Genomic DNA, 22,635 nt, shown 5'->3' with positions numbered 1-22,635 from the left:
AGGGATAGGGCCTAGAGGGGTGGAGGCTGTCCTATCATGGAGAGGGGGGGTGGCTGTGTAAATAAGGGAATCGGGCAAGAGGAATAGGGGAAGGGTAAGGGTCGAAGAGGGAAAGAAGGGGTGTAACGAAAAGTACGAAGCAAATGTTGGAATCCAGGAGGGACAGAAGGAGAAAAGATTGTGAGAGAAAGTATGTGAATAAGGGCAGGAGTAAAGGAGTGAGAATGGAAGGGGAAAATAGAGGTTAAACAATGAGGAAAGGAGGCTGCTGAAAAAGAGTGGAAGGGAGAAAGGGGGAAAATATAAGGACAAAGGGAGTGAATGAATAATGGGACGTATGAAGATGGACGAAGGAAGAAAGTGAGAAGGAATAAGGCAGAGAGACCAGACTAGAAGAATTAGATACATACTATGAGCAGACGTGTCAGTAACAGCTGTAGTGTTCCTGGTATATCCGCTCTACGAAGTAGGGGAACCAGATACCCATGTTTCTAGCAGGAGCAAATCCCTGAACTTTCCAAGGATGGGAGTGAAGTGGGGGACCAGTGCGTGAACACATAACACCTACAATTGTTTGCATTAGTTCACAATCACATGATATTACCGTGGTGAGTCGAAGCCTACTTCCTATCCAATTCTCGTAGACATACAAAAACCTTTTCCGTGTTTTGACAACACATTCTTTTTGTCTTTATTTTGCACCTGACTTTTATACAGTGCGAATCTGAACCGAAGAAACGCTTAAAAGTAGCACCAGTCACGTGGCACTGTTCACAATTAGTTTTTAGGCCTGGGCAAATTTGAGTAATGGAATGATTTGCAGGTCCAATATGCTTCATGGCCGGGTGTGCGCGCTATCTACCATACATTGTGTTATGCGAAGGCCTGACGATCTGGGAAACTGTCATATCAGCTGAAGTTGCATTATTCTGGGCTGATTAGAAAAGTCGCTGTTTAGCTACAGGTACACATAAAGAGGAAATATGGAAATTGGAGGGTTTTGGAGGAACGTAAATTCAGTTTCTACTAAGTAGAACTGAAGGGTTTTTACCTATGTGCTTGTTGTTATGTTACACACAACATCTAAAGTAGGTAATTTGCATGCTTTATGACGCTTCAATCAGCCCGAGTTTCTGTTGCACATACCTTGCCACGCATTTGAGGTGAGTAAAATATGCACATAACACCAGCACCATCTCAGGCAGGAGACACCCGATTTTGTTATGCCAAAAATTGCTTTATTGTAGCTGTCTCCTGCCTTAAATGCCTCTGCTTCAATATGGGAGTGCTGGCTCACAGGCCACATCGATGTGCCTGCTGTCTCGTAACGGGTCTCTATCGGGCTGTTTTGGGCCCTGGCACTTTTTTTCCAGACTGCAGTGACAGCAAACTGCTGTTACTGCAGTCCGGAAAAAAAAATGGACCGCCTGTGCCAGGGCTCAAAACAGAGCCCGATAGAGACCCGTTTCGAGGCACCCTTTAAAAAACTGCCGGTGCTCAGACCCTTTGAGACCCGGTCCACTTAAAGCCCTGTCTGAGGCTTTCATGCACCCCCATGCTCTATTGTGTCTCAGTGATAATTGCTTAGACTAGCAATACAACTTCAGCCTCAGGTTGTGAATAAATAACGGTCGGCACCGCACACCCTGCTGTTATCTGCAAATTCATTTTTATCAAATTGCTCAGTGTGTCTTTTTGAGATAAATTACAGTCTGCAGAGGGGTTGTGCCCTCTAAGCTACGCGTGTACCCTTCCATTACCAGTGCTTTGCAGCCGTTTAACAATCTTCTTACAGTTTCTCGGTGCTCAAATGGGTGTAATTTTGGATATTTATGTTTCCCTTGTTTTTATTGCTTGATTTTCCTTGCGAAAAAAGTGTCACTCATAGTTGAAATGTCACTCATAGTTACGCTGACATTATAAAAATGTCACACTTAGCAATCTGAAACCTTGGCAGCTATGCTTCCTTTATGTCCGGCCTGCTGTTGTTCTCCATACTTCCGGTGCAAGCTGCGCCCCTCCACGTGCACAAACCATGAGCTGAACATTGCAGGCATTGCCCTGCAACTGCAGAAACGTAAACATGGCTATCTGTTGTACAGTAAGGTGTCGGAGAACTTTCCATAAAGTATAGAACCCTGCGAATGCTGGTAATTTCTAACTTGCACAGACGTACAGTTTTACAGCTAAAACTAATATAGCGCACAAACGATGTGTGGAAATCAGGTGTCAATCAATCAAACAAACAGGATTTGCATAGCGCTACATATCACCTGTGAGGTTATCTAGGCACTGTGGGGTGGGGGCAGTGCTGCTGCTGAGGGATGTTAATCGAATAACCATGCTTTTAGGCCCTTCCTGAAATCCTGCCGGTGGCAGTCTGTATGTTCTCATTTGTACTGCTGGTCACCGGTGTATTTAACTGTGTAGCCTTGGACCGTGTCATGTATGTGCATGTAACTCGCATGATCAAGGTAACTATTAGCGGCAATACTACGTGTTTCTCGGTCCTTTTTCCCCAGCACCCCTCACCCTCCTCCCCAGGGCGGCAATCTGAGGGATAGCCCCGGGCGCCACAAGCTCTAGCTACGCCCCTGTCTGTCGAAGAGGCAATGAACCCAGAAAAAACTGGCCTCGTATCAGGATTAACTACTGATAAGATTGCACAGGATTTGTGTACCCCTCCAGTAGAAGCACCCAGTAGTAAGTCAATAGTAAATGGCTGCATACTGAATGTGTCCGAGCACAGTTCAGTAAGCAACCAGGAGAGCAACATCCAACTGCCTACAAAGCGCCCAAGAAACCCAGACACCCTCCCATACATAACATAGGAACTACTACCAGATTTAAGAGCGTTACCTCATAATTCTCGTAAAAAGGATAAAATGTACCCTATACATAAACTAGGTAATAAGCAAAAACCTCTATCTAGTGTTAATTTGTGCACTCAGAGCAATTTCTCTTTGTTAAATGCCAAATTGGACACCTTAAATATCTACCTTAGAGACACTTTAACCAACCTAACTAGTAGAGTCGGAGTGTTGGGAGATTTACTAAATAGATGCCTAAATAATCGCCAGTTAAATACCACAAAACCGGCCAGTATTGGTAACATAATTCTGATAATCCAGAAGGCAGTAGTCGGACGCATACTCGTTTTGTATGTATGGCATCTATTAAACAAATACATTCTGGGGAGGCTCTTTGCAACAAGGACCAAATTATATGGACTTTTGAACCTCTTACTCTTTATCCCTCAATAACGGTAGCACCCGCTAGGTCTTTGTATACCTATACGTCTTCTGACGTGACTGAGATTAAAAACCCAGGATCGTACTCTCTTGTCAACTCTGACGCTGAGAGATTGCCCATTCCTCCAAATAGACATGAGTCCGAAAAGACCTACTTGGATTTACCTCCAGCTGTAACCCTGTATACTGTAGTGCTAGCTAATGCGTCTAGACTATTCTCTGTGGTGACGGAGTCAAGAGACACTTTGAGAAACCAGTCCCTACTCTGGCTGGGAACAAAAACAAAGCTTAAATGAGAAGCTGAAACAAAAATGCACAGGTGCACCACTTAAACAATAATTTAAAATAGGGCTGGATATAGGGTTCAAAAACAATAGATAGCGAAGGCAGAGATCTTCAATTTAATTTCTTTTTTCCATTTTCTTGTTGTGTAGAAAAAACAATACAGCCGACGCATTTCGTCCTACTATAGGACTTCTTCAGGGCTATTAAACAAACAGATACATATATATTTACATGAATAGATATTTACAACAAATATACAACACCAATTACAAACTCACATGTAAACAATGTTAAAAGACATTGCAAGGGCTTTATACATGTTTTTCGACTGTTACTCTTTTTTAAAAATTCTTAGGTTATAATCCACATTAAGGGTTTACGAATCCAGAGGGCCAGTTGTCCAAAATGTCCTAAAGTTGCAAGGTATGACAATGGTGGTATCCCACTTAACTGAAAAGCTCTTCAAAATTCAAAATGGCCAGAAGAGTAAGTTGAATAGGTAGAGAACGTGAGAACCTTTATGGAGATTGTGTGGTATTGAGCTTTAAAACCCTGCACAAATGTTATTGAGGAGAGCAGGCAAATATCCTATCTCATTGCAAGGTATTAACCTAGTCCCCTTGGGATGTTTTTACCAGCCAGCTAATAATAACAATATCAAAGCATTTAGCGTCCCCCATAAAGCTAATCAAGGTTCTCTACATAACTTTCCAGTTCATAGCCGATTTGACATACTCCCAAACTTAGAGGAGGTAGATTGACTACCATCAGTAGGCACTAGGTCTGAGGAATTAAGGGAAAAACACAGATCTTCACACAAGTAACACACTTAGACATTCACCCCTTAGAACCATCAAGTGCCTCGATTAACAATCAACCTACTTTATCTGAACTGTTATCACTGACTTGCAGGGTCCTTGACACTTTAATTACTTTGGATGGCACTGAGACAGATAACAATAATCCTCCTCCTTCAGCCCCATCTGATGTTTCCATATTATCTCTTAATGGTGCCAAGATAGAGATGAATAAATGACATAGGACGAAAGATCATGGCCATGTAATGTTTTGGAATGTTGCAGGTTTAAAAGCTACGGTGAACAGCCAGGTATGGTCACAATTTGCCGGGAAATTTAACATAGTTAGCCTCCAGGAAACTTGGGTGGAAGAGTCTATCTATGTCAATGGTTACGAAACCTATCATACGGCAGCAGTTACATCGTCCCACTGAAGGTCAAAGGGGGTCTATGTGCCTATGTTTCAAACTGTATGAATATAAATAAACTTGTATTCAATGTCACAGATAGGTATTTCCAGCTTATTACCATTGATGTCGACAACATTCTCTGTTCCCCATGAACTGATTGAGGGGCTACTGAGAAGAATAAGTTATCATCTACAAAGTCTGCAGGCCTTCACAACAAAGGATTTATTTATTCTCTGGGGAGGGGACTTTAATTCTGCTTTATGTCAACACGCTGATACAGGTGTCTGTGGTATCTCAATTGATGAAAGACATTCCTCTTTTACATTTCCCACACACAATCTATGGGGATCTCTTAAATTAAATTATCTTTATTGTTGATTTATGATTTGCTAATAATCTATGTTCACCAGCTATTTCTTTTAGCGCTACTTTTAATGGGCATGGTACGTTTTCAACTATAGATTTTATCTTATTGTCAAGGAGACATTCTTCTAGAGTCCATGACTTTTGTACCCAGGTGATCCCCCTGAGTGATCATTTTCCATTGAGTGTAAGTTTATCAATACATAAAAATGTAATTAACTCAAGCGAAAACTAAACTCACATTATTGAGAACATAACTTTGAGTAGGTTAAAAGGGTATTCACTCCGTTGGGCAAATGTGGACCCTGACAAATTTACAGAAAAGGCTTTGGTAAATTGTAATGACAACTTTCTTGCTTGCCTTGACTTCTCATAGTGATATCATAAAAGGCTTCACTAAAATATCAGACCACATTAAAATAGCACTTTTAGTGAAGACCAATAAAGAAGCTACTAAAGGAATAGGGTGGTTTGATTCTAAATGTACCAAGACCTACTCAAAACTTAAACATATTTTACAGAATTCAGTTAAAAATTGAGATGATATTAAAGAGGCCAGAAGGAAATATAGGTGTGCATTAAAAGAACTGAAACATGCACTAAAAGAAGAAGCTTGACGTGCCCTGCATATAGCCTCTGAGACCAGAGATACTTCAGCTTTTTGGAATCCAGTTAATACTCCCATTCTGGTTAACAGAGATACAGCATCAATAGAGATAGCTATTAGCAAGACTGAATGGGTGGAACATTACTCCAACCTGCACAATAAACCACTTTGTGATTTATCTGGAGAAGCTGGCATAGTCAACATGCTAGAATTACCGCCAAGTAGCAACCAAATCTATATATATTTCGACATTGCTCAAGTAAATCAGGCTATTATGTCAAGTATGGGAGGAAAGGCCCCTGGACCCAACGCTATCCCCGTGGATCTTTTTAAATCTAACATCTTGCTGTGGGGACTGATTTTATCGCAAGTAATCAATATATGTTGTTCGACCTGTTTTTTGCCACCCTGGTCTGAATTCATTGTGGTGCTGATTTATAAAAAAGGTGACAGGTAGAATCCAGCATGCTATAGACCAATTTCGCTGCTGAATTCTACGGTCAAAGTTTTGGGCCAAGTCATTTTAACTAGATTGTAGGACCGGGCTGAGGACCATTTGATTGTTAGTGATGTGCAATATGGCTTTCGCAGGGGTTTGGGTACTTTGGAACAGGGTCTTAATCTAACTATTCTTCTAGTCAAGTACACCAACGCAAAAATAGGCAGGTTGTACCTGGCATTCATTGATTTAACCTCAGCTTTTGACTCTATTATTCACGAAAAGCTATGGAAGATTTTAGAGGGAATGGGGTGGAAATGTCACTTTTATTATTTTTGAGGCAACTTTACTCAGAGGCGAAGGCAAGAGTCCGATATGGGGTTGGGGTGGAGTGTACAAAGTTATTTAGTATGAGAGGAGTAAGACAAGGTTGTGTGCTGGCACCCTTCCTCTTTACACTTTATATAAACGATCTGGGGCGCGTTCTGGAGAAAGAGTGCCAGGACCTATCATTAGTTAATAAACACCCCATACCCGCACTTCTGTACGCGGATGATGCATTCCTTATGGCTCGCACTCCGCTGGGCTTCCAACGGGAAGTTACTAGTTTTGTTACGTTTAAGTCTGACCTAGGTCTCACCATTAATACCTCAAAAACATTTGTAATGGAGTGTGGGGTAGGCAGTAATAAGAGCACAGACTTCTATATAGATGCTAGAAGGATTGAATGTTCAAAAATAAATTCTTACTTAGGGATTTTGTTCGATCTAATGGGTACCTGGACAGAGGCCGTTAAAGCCAGGAGATTATTATTTACAATGGCACTGGCAGCCCTATCAAGTTTTAGCAAGACAATTGGGCAGACAGCCACCGGTAGAACTGCTGTAAATATAGAAATTAAAGTGTGTATTAATTGCCACTTGTGGTCCCGGTATCTGGGGCCATGCTGATGTGAATTCTTTACCGATTGCTGAGAACACATTTTTTAGGTTTTTTAGGCCGCCCCAGACAGTACTTCCAGCTACATTTGTCATACAGAATTGGGTATGCCATATTTAGTGAAAATTATAAAAATCCAGCCGATCCTACTGTGGCACAGGATCTGAACCATTGAGGAAATGTTATTTAATCGCCAAATCTTGAATGACAGCAAGGGGTTAGATGGGGCCAGGCAAATTAGATGGTTAAATTATATGAAAACATTCACATGCAATCTTGGCCACCCATAAATATTATAATGCCCCCAACACCATATGTACAGTTACCAGGAAAGTCCTTAAAAGTAGTTGCCTGCGTTTGTTGGAAGCAAATAGAATTACCACTGAAATGATAAAATCAACTGCACAGGCGCACTATCTTACTTTAATTACATTCAATATACAACCGCATATAAGGACGATCGCAGGTGACTACAACAGGTACCTGTTAACCCGCTTTAGATTAGGCATTATATATAGAACAATTAGTTTTCCCTAATTCAATAATTGGTACAGACTGATGTGTAAGTGCCCGTGCGGTTATTCATCGCCACAGTCATCATTGCATGTATTTTTCTTCTGTAAATATAATTCTGTCCAGAGAAGGAGATGGCTCCTTCCAATTTTAAGATCACTTGGTCTTAGACAATGCCACTCTGCACTTCTGGTCCTACAATCTCTAGAGAATAGATTTGCTATCACTTCCATTATTGTGTTAAAAAAAATAGTAATAATTATGTAGGAAAACCATTATGATATGAGACCCCTTGAGTGCGACTAAGCGAATAGAATACTGTTTTTGCACACAATTAATTTCTGAGACTGTATAGCTCACAATTTTAAAAACTATTTTATGAATTGACAATCATGTATTTATATGTGCTTTTATGATTCTCTTAATTAAGAAATCGAACAGAGCTTTATTGATTTTATTTTAAGTTAAAACGAAGAATAAATAAAGCAGGGGAAAACAATGTGGTTAAAATAAATAAACATTGCGGAATAACAGGCAGGCAAGATCCTTGCAGGCAGGATTGGGCGGAAGAGCGGGCAGCAGGCGCAAACCTCACCAGGAGGAGGTTGAAGGACTGGGGCGCGGAGAGGGCACATCAGAGCTGCTGGGGAGATTTGACCCAGACCAGAGGTTAAGGTCTTACACGCACTCGCCCGCAGTGGCCGCCATTAAATATGGGAGGGGTAAGGGAGGAGAGGCTCGGAGGCGGGAGAGTGGGCTGTCCGGTGGGGAAGGGGCCCCAATGCAGCAGTGGCAGGAAACAGGCAAAGTTAAAAAGAAGAATAGATTGTGGGAAAACAATGTGGTTAAAATAAATAAACAACGCAGGACAACAGGCAAAGGCTAAGGGCTGAAGGTGGAGCGGGCTGAGGCAGGCAGGATCTGGGCAGCGGAGTGGGCAGCAGATGCAAACTTCACCATGAGGAGGTTGAAGGACTGCGGCGCAGTGACGGCACAACGGAGCTGCTGTTGAGAGAGTTGACACAGACCAGAAGTCAGGTTCTTACTGGGAGGCGGGAGCAGGGGCTCTCTTGGGGGGGGGGGGGAGCAGAGGCTGTCTGAGGGGAGGGGAGCAGGGGCTGTCTGGGGGGGAGCAGGGGCTGTCTGGGGGGGTAGGGGCCACAGGGGCAGCAGCTGCAGGAAACAGGCAAAGGAAAAATAAAGTTAAAAAGAAGAATAAAAAAAGCAGAGGAAAACAATGTGGTTAAAATAAATAAACATCGCGGGACAACAGGCGAAGGCTAAGGGCAGGATGTGGAGCGGGCTGAAGCAGGCAGGATCTGGGCAGGCAGGAACGGCAGTGGAGCGGGCTGCAAGCGCAAACCTCACCAGGAGGAGGTTGAAGAACTGTGGCAACGGCACTGCGGAGCTGCTGGGAAGAGAGTTGACCCAGACCAGAGGTCATTGTATTACTCGTGCTCCCCCGCCATCTAATAAGTAAAGAAGGGAGGGACAAGAGGCTGAGAGACAGGAGCGGGGGCTGTCCGAGGGGAAGGGGCCAGAGGGGCAGTACCTGCTGGAAACAGGCAAAGGAAAAATACAGTTAAAAACAAGAATAAAAAAAGCAGGGGAAACAATGTGGTGAAAATAAATAAACATCGCAGGACAACAGACGAAGGATAAGGGCTGACGTGGAGCGGGCTGAAGCAGGCAGGATCTGGGCAGGCAGGATCGGGCAGCGGAGCGGGTAGCAGGCGTGAACCTCACCAGGAGGAAGTTGAAGGACTGTGGCGCGGCGAAGGCACAGCAGAGCTGATGGGGAGAGAATTGACCCGGCCCAGAGGCTGACACTGCATTTTCTGCAGAGTAGTATTTTTCTACACTAGTTTTTAGGAGTCATGTTGGTCTGAGGGTTTATTAAACACTTTTTCTTATTTATGCGATCAGCTCAAAAATAGGCAGTGCCACCATGTGGTGGGCTGTCATAAGAAAGTGCCATGATAAAAATCGCCATACACCAGGGCAAATTATGCACTATTTATGGCCACTTAAATAAAAACTTGCATTATGACTGAGATTGCATCAACCAGACCGGAGGAGGCATCACCGTAGTCCACAAGAACACCATCCGCATCACGACCAACTCCGACGACACCTTCACCGCCGCCGAGCACCTCCACTTCCAGATACACACCGACCCCAAGACCAGCCTCAGAGGTACCCTCATCTACAGACTCCCGGGACCATGCACACAATTCAGCTAAGCCATCGCAGACTTCAGCCCGCACGCCCTCACCTCCTCCGACTACATCCTCCTAGGGGACCTCAACTTCCACCTGGAGAACAAGAAGGACAGCAACACCACCACCCTGCTGGACAACCTCGCCAACCTCGGACTCAAGCAATGGGTAAACACTCCACCCACTACGCCGGCCACAAGCTCGACCCCATCTTCTCCTCCAACAAGCATATCTCCTTCAACCACTCCACCGGACTGCATTGGACTGATCACCGCTGCATCCACTTCAGCTTCAGGAGAACCACGACCCACCACCACCCGCAACAAGTTCCCCACAGGAGCTGGAGCAAGATCACCGCCGACCAGCTCACCACCTCCCTCAGCCAGAACCCTCCCGCCAGCACAACGGACCCCAATGACGCAGCCAGCATCTTCACTCAGTGGCTCGCCAACTGCGCCAACGACCTCGCACCACTGAGGAACCCTCCCAGCAGACCAGGCAGCAAGAAAGCCTTGTGGTTCACCGACAAACTCAAAACATCCAAGAAAAACTGCCGCACCCTTGAAAAAGCCTGGCGCCACGATCAGACTACAGAAAACATGACTGCCCTCAAGAACGCAACCCGCACACACCATTGACCAGCTGATCCGCACCACCAAAAGGACAACATTCAAAGAACGACTGGACAACAACACCCACAACAGCAAGGAACTCTTCAGCATCGAAAAAGAGCTCTCCAACCCCAGCGCCGGAAACAATGACATCACTCCCTCGCAAGACCTCTGCGATTCACTCGCCTCCTTCTTCCACTGCAAGATCGCCGACATACACAACAGCTTCGGCGCACCAACCACGCACCCCACCACCGAACCAACGCCCCCCACCACCACCCTGCGCACCTGCACCCCGGTCAGCACCGAAGATACCACCCGCATGATGAACACCATCCACTCCGGATCTCCAACCGACCCCGGCCCCCACCATGTCTTCAACAAGGCCGACTCCATCATCGCACCCCAACTCCGGGACATCATCAACATCTCCTTCAACACCGCCACCTTCGCGGAGTGCTGGAAGCATGCTGAGCTCAGCGACCTCCTGAAGAAACCAACAGCGGACCCCAACGACCTCAAGAACTTCCGCCCCATCTCGCTCCTCCCTTTTCCTGCCAAAGTCATCGAGAAGACCGTCAACAAACAGCTCGCCGCCTTCCTCAAGACGAACGAATCCCTCGACCCCTCACAGTCCGGTTTCCGAGCCAACCACAGCACTGAGACCGCCCTCATCACAGCCACCGACGACATCAGATCCCTGCTCGACAAGGGGGAAACAGTAGCCCTCATCCTCCTGGACCTCTCTGCAGCGTTCGACACTGTCTGCCACCGCACCCTAATACAGCGCCTCAGCAACATCGGAATCCAAGAGAAGGCTCTGGAGTGGATCATCTCATTCCTCACCGGAAGAACCCAAAGAGTCCGCCTCCCCCGTTCAGATCTGAGGCCACCAAAGTCATCTGCGGCGTACCACAAGGATCCTCACTCAGCCCCACCCTCTTCAACATCTACATGAGCCCCCTTGCAGCCACCACACGGCAACACAACCTTAACATCATCTCCTATGCCTACAACACCCAGCTGATCCATTCCCTCACCAATGACCCCGCCACCGCCAGAGCCAGCCTACACGAAGGAATGAAAGACGTCGCCGAGTGGATGAAGAACGGCCGCCTGATACTGAACTCAGACAAGACGGAAGTCCTCATCCTGGGATCATCTCCCTCCGCCTGGGACGACTCCTGGTGGCCCCCTGTCCTGGGCACCACCCCCAAGCCAACAGACCACGCACGTAACCTGTGCTTCGTCCTGGACTCCTCCCTCTCGATGACCAGACAAGTCAACGCCGTCTCGTCATCCTGCTTCAACACCCTGCACATGCTACGCAAGATCTTTAGATGGATCCCCACCGAACCCAGGAAGACGGTCACCCAGGCACTCGCCACCAGCCGACTGGACTATGGGAACACCCTCTATGCAGGGACCACTGCCAAACTACAGGAAAGACTCCAGCGCATACAGAACGCCTCCGCACGACTCATCCTGAACATCCCCTGCCACAACCACATCTCCGGCCACCTGAGAGACCTGCACTGGCTCCCCGTCAGCAAGAGGATCCTGGAGTTCTGGACTTTTTGGTTCCGTCCAGAGGTGTCAGGGAACAACACCCAAAGACCCCGGAGTTCCACCTGCCTTGGTGCGCAAATGAACAGAAACACGGGCTTCTCGATGGTGGCGTCAAAGACCAAAGGTTTATTACTGCAGGGACACAGAAGTCACAGAAACTACGCATGGGCAGTAACTAGGAGCCTGTTCAAATTGTACAAAGAGGGTTGCTCCTTATATACTAAATTTTGGCCTTCAGGCGAATTCTTCACATGTTGGTACATTCCCAAAACCTTTGTGTCATAAACAATAAATATTTGGCGTACACAGGAACCGTTGATAAAATCTGATACAAAACATCTACGAAGAGGGGTTCCCACTAGTTCATCACAATCCCTTGTCAATATTGTATTCAAGAGCCGGACCGCCTCATCGTAAATTTCGTTACCTCCCCCTAATAAAGATTCAGAAAGAAAGGAACGGAGCCAGGTGTGGAAGATAGAAAAGCGGGATAAGGGATGTTTGTGGGTTGTAAATGGGCAAGGCTACCGGCTTCGGCTGCCTAATCATGATCGGGACAATGGACACGAGAACCAGTTCAGTTGGGCTGGCCTCGGGCAGAGGAGGCAGCCTTTGTCGAGTCATGTAGCTACAGCGTGATCTGGTTTAAGGTGCACGTGTCATGAAAGAGGTGAATCTCCGGCTAAGGCTACGTGTCCTTAATCGAAATGAGGTGATCAGAGGTTATTGCGTATGTGAGGGCAAGAAACACAAAATGGCTGCCATGATCTAAGATGGATGCCGTGGGTAGATCAGAAATGTGTTCATAACAGGAGTACTCTTGCTCGTAGCATAGCGAAAACACCAGGATATGCTAAATGGATCATTTGCGGTTCGTTGATACCAATATTATGTATTTCCGACAACATTGAAAACACGGGTTCAAATCGTCACGGAACCTCAGACCCTCCTTTTGCCCTTACATAGGCAATTAATCAGTCTATGTCAGAATCTAATTCTATGCTCATCAGGTCAGTGACATGTTGTTGTATCATCATCCTTTCTCGTGCCTTTTCTCCAAACGCAGGTGGTTTCCTAAAACAGGTTGCAGCACAAAGACTACACAGAGCAGGACCACACTGGATAATCAGGCAACATGAGAATAGGAATACTAAGATGACACCAATGACCATTAGAACCTTCCATCCCCACGCTGAGATCAGAGTCTAAAACCACTCCATGAAGGACCAGTTTCCCTTGTCTACGTGTATAGAGTCGGAAATCTTGTGTAGCTTAGAGATCGTCTCATAGACTGTTGGAGCATTATTGGGAATAAAGACACAGCAGCTCGATTGGATCATTCTGCATACCCCACCTCGATCTGCAAGTATAACGTCTAGAACCATACGGTTCTGCAACGTCATGAGTCTATCCGCCTGAAGCTCAGCTGTCAAATTGCTAAGGGCACCAGCAGTTTCGGTAATAGTAGATTCAACTACCCGTGTTAGCTGACGTATGTTTCTACTATTGGCCATAGGCCCCCAGAACGGAAGGAAGCCTTTGAAGAAGTCTCCAGCTTCCTGACCAGCGGTATCTTCCTTGCTGAAGACACCTCTCGCTACTCTGGTTCTGTGGTATTCAGATGAAGCAGTGTCTGTTGGAGGTAACAATCGAGCAATATAACATGAACCTGAAAAGTCGGCAGGCAACCATGTATACGCTCTGTCTCGACAGATGAAGTAGGTACCCCTAGCAGTAAGAAAGGCAGGGGAAGAGTTAGCCGGAAACACATAAGTCTCAACGCACTCACTCCTCCCTAGCTGAGCTCTCGGATTTCTCCCATTACCTTGCAAACAGACCTGACCTCGGTGAGGTACGACCCAGACTGGAGTTGAGCTTTTACGCTTGCTTTCTCCCAAACTAAGGCGATACTCTGAAGAATTCCAACTTAAATATACTCGCAATTCGTCTCTAGGGTATGATGGAGTATTATTGACGTCCTTGATCATGTCAATAATTCCCTGGACTAAGGCTTTGTTGGCAGAGTTATATTTAGTGGAGCGTGGTGGGCGTGGAGGATAGGTTTCAAGGGCATAAGCAAAGATCGTTTGAAGGGCCTGAAATGATCCATTGTAGCTGAAAGGCAAAACCAGATAAGGAATACCTTTATCCATAGTGTGGGGTATCAAGCCACACACCCAGCAGTCTGTAGTGTTAACTACTAGTTGGTGTTGGTACAGGAGCTGTACAAAAGTGTTGTTAATGAATTTTGAGCGTCGGGCTTGCTCATGTTCAGGAAACGAATGAAAAGAGTGTATAGAGGAAATAGTAGAAGTAACAGGATTAAGGGGAGGTACTGTAGTTACTGGCACAAAAATCAAACTTATACCGAAAACGATTCCACCCACCAACGTTATCAAAACAATTAAAAATGTAATGGCACATTGCATCAAAAAGCATTTGCTGTGAAGAATTCCGTAAAGTCTGTTTTTGCGAACATAAATCACATTTTCTCGTTGCAGCGCAGGAAGCTCCATCTTCTACAATCCGCTCGCGACCACTGATGATGTGTACGTAGATGAAAATGCCTCTATCAGCCCTGGGAGTTCCCAGAACTAACAGAAAGATCGACCTTGTGTCAGACCCCCGCAGATTCAACTAGGCACACAGCCACGACCCTACGGCTACCCAGACGGCAAGGCAATTTCAAAAACAAACAAAAACAATAGCAAACTTCCTGGCTGAAGGCAAAAGTTCAATATTTCAAAATATCACAATATGCAGTTGCCTGCTTTATTTGTCCATTTTACGGTTTCGTAAATTATATCTTTGCTTCGCAGGTACTGTTTGATCGGCAAATAGCGTATCACTGGTATCTGTTGCAGTGTTCAAGTTCGCAGATGACAGAGTTTTTTCTGATGCAGGAGACAAATGTTCAGAGTTCAAAGGAGTCTTTTCAGGAGGATAGTCAGATTTCGGAGTGTCAGTAATCAATTCGGCATCGCTGAAAGGGATGAACTTTGGCGTGCGTTCAGACTCGGAGGCACCAATTCCCTTCTTCACCCAGTCGTCGTAAGGAAGTGGCAAAGGTACACGCTTAACATGGGATGCGTGCACCCAATGCTTGCGACCAGCTACACGAACTGCTGTCCTCGTCGCAAGCAGGACCTGGAAGGGGCCGATGTATCTGGGCTGAAGATTCTTCGTCCTCGCGAAATTCCTGATAACCACTTGATCTCCTGGTTTCAGCTGATGCCCTGGACTCTCCGGAGGCTTTGGTAAAGCATCGAAAACCTGTTGGTGAATAAGACTCAATTTAGCAGTCAAGTCGTAAAGGTAGTCTATCAACATAGGATATTCTAGAGAACAAAACTCCTTAGGTCTCGGCACACCCCAAATATTTGCCGGGCGGCCAAACACTATCTCATAAGGGCTAAGCCCCACTCTAGAATGTACAGTTGCTCTCGTGGATAACAAAGCCAAAGGAAGTGCGTCTGGCCAGGCTAAACCTGTGGATGCTTGTATCTTAGCTAATTTCAGTTTGAGGGTGCCATTGTAACCCTCCACTAAACCAGCAGACTGGGGATGGTTCGCACTGTGAAACTTTTGTTTCAGACCTAGGCCGGCACACACACTCTGCATAACTTTCCCTATAAACTCACTTCCGTTATCTGACCATACTATCCGTGGCATACCGAATCTAGGGAAATATTCTTTGAGAAGAATTTTGGCAGTTGATAGGGCAGTATTGTCCTTTATTGGGTATGCTTCGATCCACCTGGAAAAAGCACAGACTACCACCAGGACATATTTCAAATTATTACAGCGATCCATGTGAATGAAGTCTAACTGAATCACTTCAAAGGGGCAGGAAGGAGGAGCGAAGTGACCAGCAGGAGTTGGAGTTCCCTTGCCAGGATTATGCATCAGGCATACCATACAATTTTTCACCACTCTCTCTGCACACTTACTGATCCCATCATTCTTCCAGACCGGAGCCAACATCTTACAGATTCCTTTAGAACTTATATGCGCTACTCCATGCGCCATCGTCACCACTGCAAGCACATACGCATCAGGCAACATCCAACGCTGCTGTTCTGTTAAATCAATCCAACACCCATTCGAATCCAATTTGCCCGTACTCTCTCTCCATACACGTTTCTCTTCCTCAGTTGCTTCTTTCTGAATCTCTTTCACACTTTCCATTGTATCCTCACACATTCCAGATTCAGCAATCCACCTTGCGGACGTAGCAACATACATTCTACTCATCATGTCTCTAGCTGTCTGTTTAGCGATTTCATCAGCAAAAGCATTTCCACGACCAACATCATCCGTGATTGCTTTATGAGCACTGCACTTCACAATCGCAACTTCAGTCGGCAAGGTTAGAGATTCCAACAAGTCGTTAACTAGCTGACCATGTTGAATCTTAGTCCCATGGGACGTAATGAAACCTCTTTCTCTCCACAACCGGCCAAAACTATGGGACACGCCAAATGCGTACTGACTATCTGTAAAGACATTCACTCTCTTTCCCTTAGCTAAAACACACGCTCTGGTTAAAGCTATTAATTCTGCAGCTTGGGCAGAATTCTGATTCACTCTTGCAGTCTCCACAATCGTCTTCAAAGTCGTTACTGCGTAAGCAGCAGTCACATCACCATTCTCCAATTTAAAACATGACCCATCCACATACAATGTGCCATCTGGATCTGATAATGGAGTATCCTTTAGGTCAATTCGTCCTTTTGTCTCTTCCTCCGTTCTAAAGCAACAATCATGTGGCTCGGAATCACTCGACTCTTGATTAGCCGGCAACAATGTTGCTGGATTCAATACATTACATCTTTTGATCTGAATATGACTCGCTAGTAATGTCAGCTCGTAACCAGATAGTCTCGCACTGGTAAGATGTTGTGTCTTTGTTCGATTCATGAGTGTATCCACCGCATGAGGAACCATGACCACTAGCATGTTGTTCATCACCAAACCAGCAGATTGTCGAATGGAAGCCGCAGCTGCCGCTGTAGCTCTCAAACAACTAGGTAACGCTCTAGCTACCGGATCTAATGTTGATGAAAAATACGCACAAGGGCGTTGTTTATCACCAAACTTCTGTGTCAGAACACTCAACGCGCAACCTTCTCTCTCGTAAACGTAGAGCGTGAATGGCTTACTGTAATCAGGTGTACCCAATACAGGAGCTGAACACAATGCTTTTCGTAATTCAGTAAAACTCTCCTGACATTCATCAGACCATGGCACCGGACTCGGAACATTTTTCCCAGTCAAAGCTACCAATGGTTTTGCTAAAAGAGAAAAATTTGGGATCCACTGCCTACAGTAAGAGGTAATACCTAGAAAGGCACGTACTTCTCTCTGTGTGCGAGGAACACTCATCTGCGTAATTGCTTTTATTCTCTCTGGGGTCAACTTCCTTCCCTCCTTTGACAAGAGATGACCTAGGTAGGTCACTTCTTGGCAGCAGTATTGCATCTTTGAAGGTGATACCTTGTGATTCAAAGTAGACAAGTGATGCAATAACGAAACCGTAAATATCTCTGCTTTCTTCGGCTATCGGAATGCTGAAAAAGGCATTCTTCAAGTCGATAACTGAAAACCAAGTAGCTGTAGCAGGAATCAATGTTAACAAGGCAGTAATGTCTGGAACCACAGGAAACTGCGGGACCACAATCTTATTGACTTCTCTGAGGTCGATGACAAACCTATACACTGGAGGCTTTGTAGGATCAGTTCGTTTCAAAATCGGTAATACAGGACTATTACAAACATTTCCTCTAGTTTCTTCAACCACACCTTTCTTAATCAAATCTTGCACAATCAATAAAAGTGCACGCTCACCTTCACTAGATATTTTGTATTGCGGAATTCTTGGAAATTTCACATTTGCTTTCAAAGTTACTACATATGGTGGTATTTCTAAAAGGCCTACATCATTAGGACCAGTCGCCCAAAGAGAGTCAGGGAGTGAACGCAGCTCTGGCGGGAGTGCATCCATTGACAAGTACATCGGAGAGGTGATTCTTTTACCCAATGTAAGCTGTACCCCTTCCGGAGAACAGTACAATGTCGCATATAGTCGTTTTAACAAGTCTAAACCAAGCAGATTTTCATTACAACCCGTCGTCAAAATCAGGGGTGCTTTCAATTGACACGGTCCAACAGAAATAGACAAAGGACCAGATATAGGGTTGTAAACAGGGGCGCCTGAAAAACCTACAGAAACATTTGTTGAGCCGGACAAAGGTGCGCCAGGGAGTTTCGCATGAATGATAGAACTTTTTGCGGCACCAGTATCCAACAGAAACGGTTCGACTACACCTGATGTTGCTACTGCGACATAAGGCCCACTCTGATCCACTGGAACTGATACCACTCCCTCTCTCTGTCCATGGCTGTCCTAGTACCCATTTTGCTGAAATCCCTCATCCACTTCACAATAGTCTTCAACAAGATATTGTTGAGATCTATTTTGCTGGGCTGACTGTCCATTTCGTTGATCAAAGTGATTGGAAGGACGATCATTCGTCTGTGGAGGCATAGCACCTCGCCCTCGTCCTCTAGAATTCTGCACAAAACCACCACGACGTCTCTGAGCTGCTGCTGCATTATTTTGCGCTAAGATCGGACATTCATTCTTGTAGTGACCCTCTTTCTTACAATACGCACACTGGTTCCACTGATATTGAGGCCTCGTTGAACTATAATCTGTCCTTTGATACGAACCCTGTTGCGTGTTAGTCTGATTCGTGCGAGGCGGATACGCCTGTTGCAAAAGAACTTTAGTCTTTAAATCTTTCGTTTTCTTGTCTGATTTCTCTTTTTCCTCTTTATCCCTATTTTCGTAATATTGTGCAGTTGCAAGTATTTGCGCAGTTGTAGAAACAGCCCACGCACTCTCTGAATCCTTTAATTTATTGCATAACTCAGGTAACAAATTATGCACAAATTTATCGACAAACAGTCTCTGTCCTCCTTCTGTGCTCATATCTTGACCACTATGATCTACAAAAGTCTCTTCGAACCTCGTGAAGAAGTCGGAGACACTTTCGTCTTTCTTCTGCCTGCATGCAGATAACTTGTCCCAATTAACACGTAATGCGGGCATCAGAGTCTTCATTAATTCGATTATCCTACCCGGAAGATTAGCAATTAGGGGTTCAGGTTTTGCACCACCCGTTTGCTGACCATCCGCTGCAGTGATAGCTGCCCAATCACCACCTAAGGCAACTTGATGATCCTCCCTACGAATTTTAGCCCACACTGGTTGAGGAACTACATTTCCAAATAACATATCAATGTCTGCTAAGTTCATTATACAAGCCTCAACTGTCTGTGTCAGTTCTTTATAATATCCAGCAGGATTCTTACGCGGATCTGGTAAGGCCTGTTTCACTGCTAGCACTTCGGCTCGCTTCCACGGAATGTGTATCCACACCCTTTGGAATTGGGCTGGAGCAGCTACAATACCATTAACATTGTCAGCTTGCACAGCTTCGCGCCAAATTGGAGGAACCTCCCTCATTGGATATTGGCGACTCAGCTTCGTTTTACCTTTGTCTAAATCTCTCGGTGAACGAAGAGATGGATCATTCCTAAAACTTAAGATCAGTTCCATCGCTTCTTCTATATTTTCACCTACTATCATACCTGCAGCAAACTCTTTCTGAACCTTAATTAAGTCTTCTAAATTTGATTCAACATCATCTTCTTCTATCTCCTCACGTAACAACGAGCACATCTCATCAAAGACATACCGTTGCGTTGGTTCCTTCCACTGCATAAATGTATCTAGCACATCTCTCGTACTATATCTCCTACTCTTCGAGATCCATCTGAGAGCCGTGGAATCTAAAATTCCCCGTTCCTGAGTGCTTGGATGCTGACTACGTCTCTGAACAGAGTCGGAAGTAGGAGTCTTGATTAAAGTTTTATAGAAAGGAGACAGCATATTAGACACAGAATCAGTGATTCTTCGACGAACAGAAAGTGGAGTCAACACACTCGCAGACGTAGAGAACACAGTGGAAGTAGGAACAGATAGCGGAACAGTAGGAGTATCGAGAAAAATAGTTTGTGGAGCAGTAGGTGTAAGCGAGACAGATACAGGTATAGAAGTCGGCAACCCAGGAAGAGGAGGAGCCGTAGGAACATTCACATTAACTACAGGAGGTACAGGGGCTTGATTCTGAGGGGCAGGAGCAGGAATACCAGGTTGTCCAGCAACCGGCAATTGAACATTTGGAACAAGTGGAGCCGTAGCACCTTGTGCATACGGTGGAGGTGACCGTAACAGATAAGACAACAGAGGATCGTTTTCGGGGTCCTCTAGTATCTTAGCTGTTTTCGATGGCAAGGCAGGATAGCACTTGTTGATCGCTAAATTATGCTCTTTAATGGCCACCTCTATGGCCTTCTCACACTCATTATCTTGCAACTGTTTAGTTGCTTGCTCTAGAGTCAATTCTTCTTTCTCTTTCTGTTCTTTCTTTAATCTCTTCATTTCTCTCTGTTTGGATTCTTTTCGCCAGTAACGGAAAGAATCAAACATTGCCGGCCGGACTTTCTTCCTAAACAATTTTGCTTCTAAATTATCAAGAATTTCGGGTTCAAAACTACCATGCAGTGGCCAACTAAGGACACCGTCTTTCTCAGTGTAGCGGACCCACACCTCATTATAAGATATAGGACCCACACCATGTTTACAATATAAATCATATAGGGGAGTCCCAATCGGAGGAACCAGACATGAGTCCTCCAATCGTGAGTCACTGTTGCAACCGAAACAAGACAACATACAGTTTCCCCGACTTACCATTTTTCAGTCCGGAACACAAAACAAACAAAACACGAAACAAATATGTGCACCTGAACCAAGAACTTTTAGGCCTACCAAAACCAAACTGATGTATCGATACCCAAACTGAACCAAATAGATTATCGTAACCAGAACAACCAGTGATAATCTTACGAAACTAAACCAAACCAAGAACCAAAAAGGATTTTAACAACTCTCACAAAGTAACCAACTAGCTAGCAACCACTAAATACTTAACTGAGGCACTGAAGACGTCACCAAGGAGAAACCCGTCACGTTTCGCTGTACTAAGGGCTGCACCTCGGGTCCAAGACAGGGCGACGGTCAAGGCAACGGCCCACTGCAGCCGTCCTGAATGTGAACCCTCGTGGAAGACAACTTCGGGCCACTTTTGCGATATGCCGGGATCGATGAAGTGGGGCGCCTCCCTCAGGAATCTTCACACGAAGCTTCTCGAACTCTTCAGGCTTTTGGACCGGTACCGAATGACGTCGCCCCACGTTGGGCGCCAATTGGAGTTCTGGACTTTTTGGTTCCGTCCAGAGGTGTCAGGGAACAACACCCAAAGACCCCGGAGTTCCACCTGCCTTGGTGCGCAAATGAACAGAAACACGGGCTTCTCGATGGTGGCGTCAAAGACCAAAGGTTTATTACTGCAGGGACACAGAAGTCACAGAAACTACGCATGGGCAGTAACTAGGAGCCTGTTCAAATTGTACAAAGAGGGTTGCTCCTTATATACTAAATTTTGGCCTTCAGGCGAATTCTTCACATGTTGGTACATTCCCAAAACCTTTGTGTCATAAACAATAAATATTTGGCGTACACAGGAACCGTTGATAAAATCTGATACAAAACATCTACGAAGAGGGGTTCCCACTAGTTCATCACAATCCCTTGTCAATATTGTATTCAAGAGCCGGACCGCCTCATCGTAAATTTCGTTACCTCCCCCTAATAAAGATTCAGAAAGAAAGGAACGGAGCCAGGTGTGGAAGATAGAAAAGCGGGATAAGGGATGTTTGTGGGTTGTAAATGGGCAAGGCTACCGGCTTCGGCTGCCTAATCATGATCGGGACAATGGACACGAGAACCAGTTCAGTTGGGCTGGCCTCGGGCAGAGGAGGCAGCCTTTGTCGAGTCATGTAGCTACAGCGTGATCTGGTTTAAGGTGCACGTGTCATGAAAGAGGTGAATCTCCGGCTAAGGCTACGTGTCCTTAATCGAAATGAGGTGATCAGAGGTTATTGCGTATGTGAGGGCAAGAAACACAAAATGGCTGCCATGATCTAAGATGGATGCCGTGGGTAGATCAGAAATGTGTTCATAACAGGAGTACTCTTGCTCGTAGCATAGCGAAAACACCAGGATATGCTAAATGGATCATTTGCGGTTCGTTGATACCAATATTATGTATTTCCGACAACATTGAAAACACGGGTTCAAATCGTCACGGAACCTCAATCCGGTTCAGACTCCTCACCCATGCACATAAGGCTCTCCACAACCTGGGCCCCAAGTACCTCAACAACCACCTCACTTTCTACACGCCCACCCACCAGCTGCATTTGGCCAGCCTCGCCCTCGCCACAGTACCACGCATCCGCAGAGCCACCACCGGAGGAAGATCCTTCTCCTACCTGGCGGCCAAGACATGGAACTCCCTCCCCATCCACCTACGGCTGACCCACGACAATCTCTCCTTCAGGAAGCAACTCAAGACCTGGCTTTTTGAGCAGTAACGAACCCCTCCCTCCCAGCGCCTTGAGACCCTCCCGGGTGAGTAGCGCGCTATACAAATTGATTGA

The sequence above is a fragment of the Lissotriton vulgaris genome, chromosome 4_1, assembly GCF_964263255.1.
Source record: "Lissotriton vulgaris chromosome 4_1, aLisVul1.2, whole genome shotgun sequence".
Lineage (NCBI taxonomy): Eukaryota > Metazoa > Chordata > Amphibia > Caudata > Salamandridae > Lissotriton > Lissotriton vulgaris.
The sequence above is the reverse complement of the archived record's forward strand: the minus strand, read 5'-3'. Positions refer to the sequence as shown.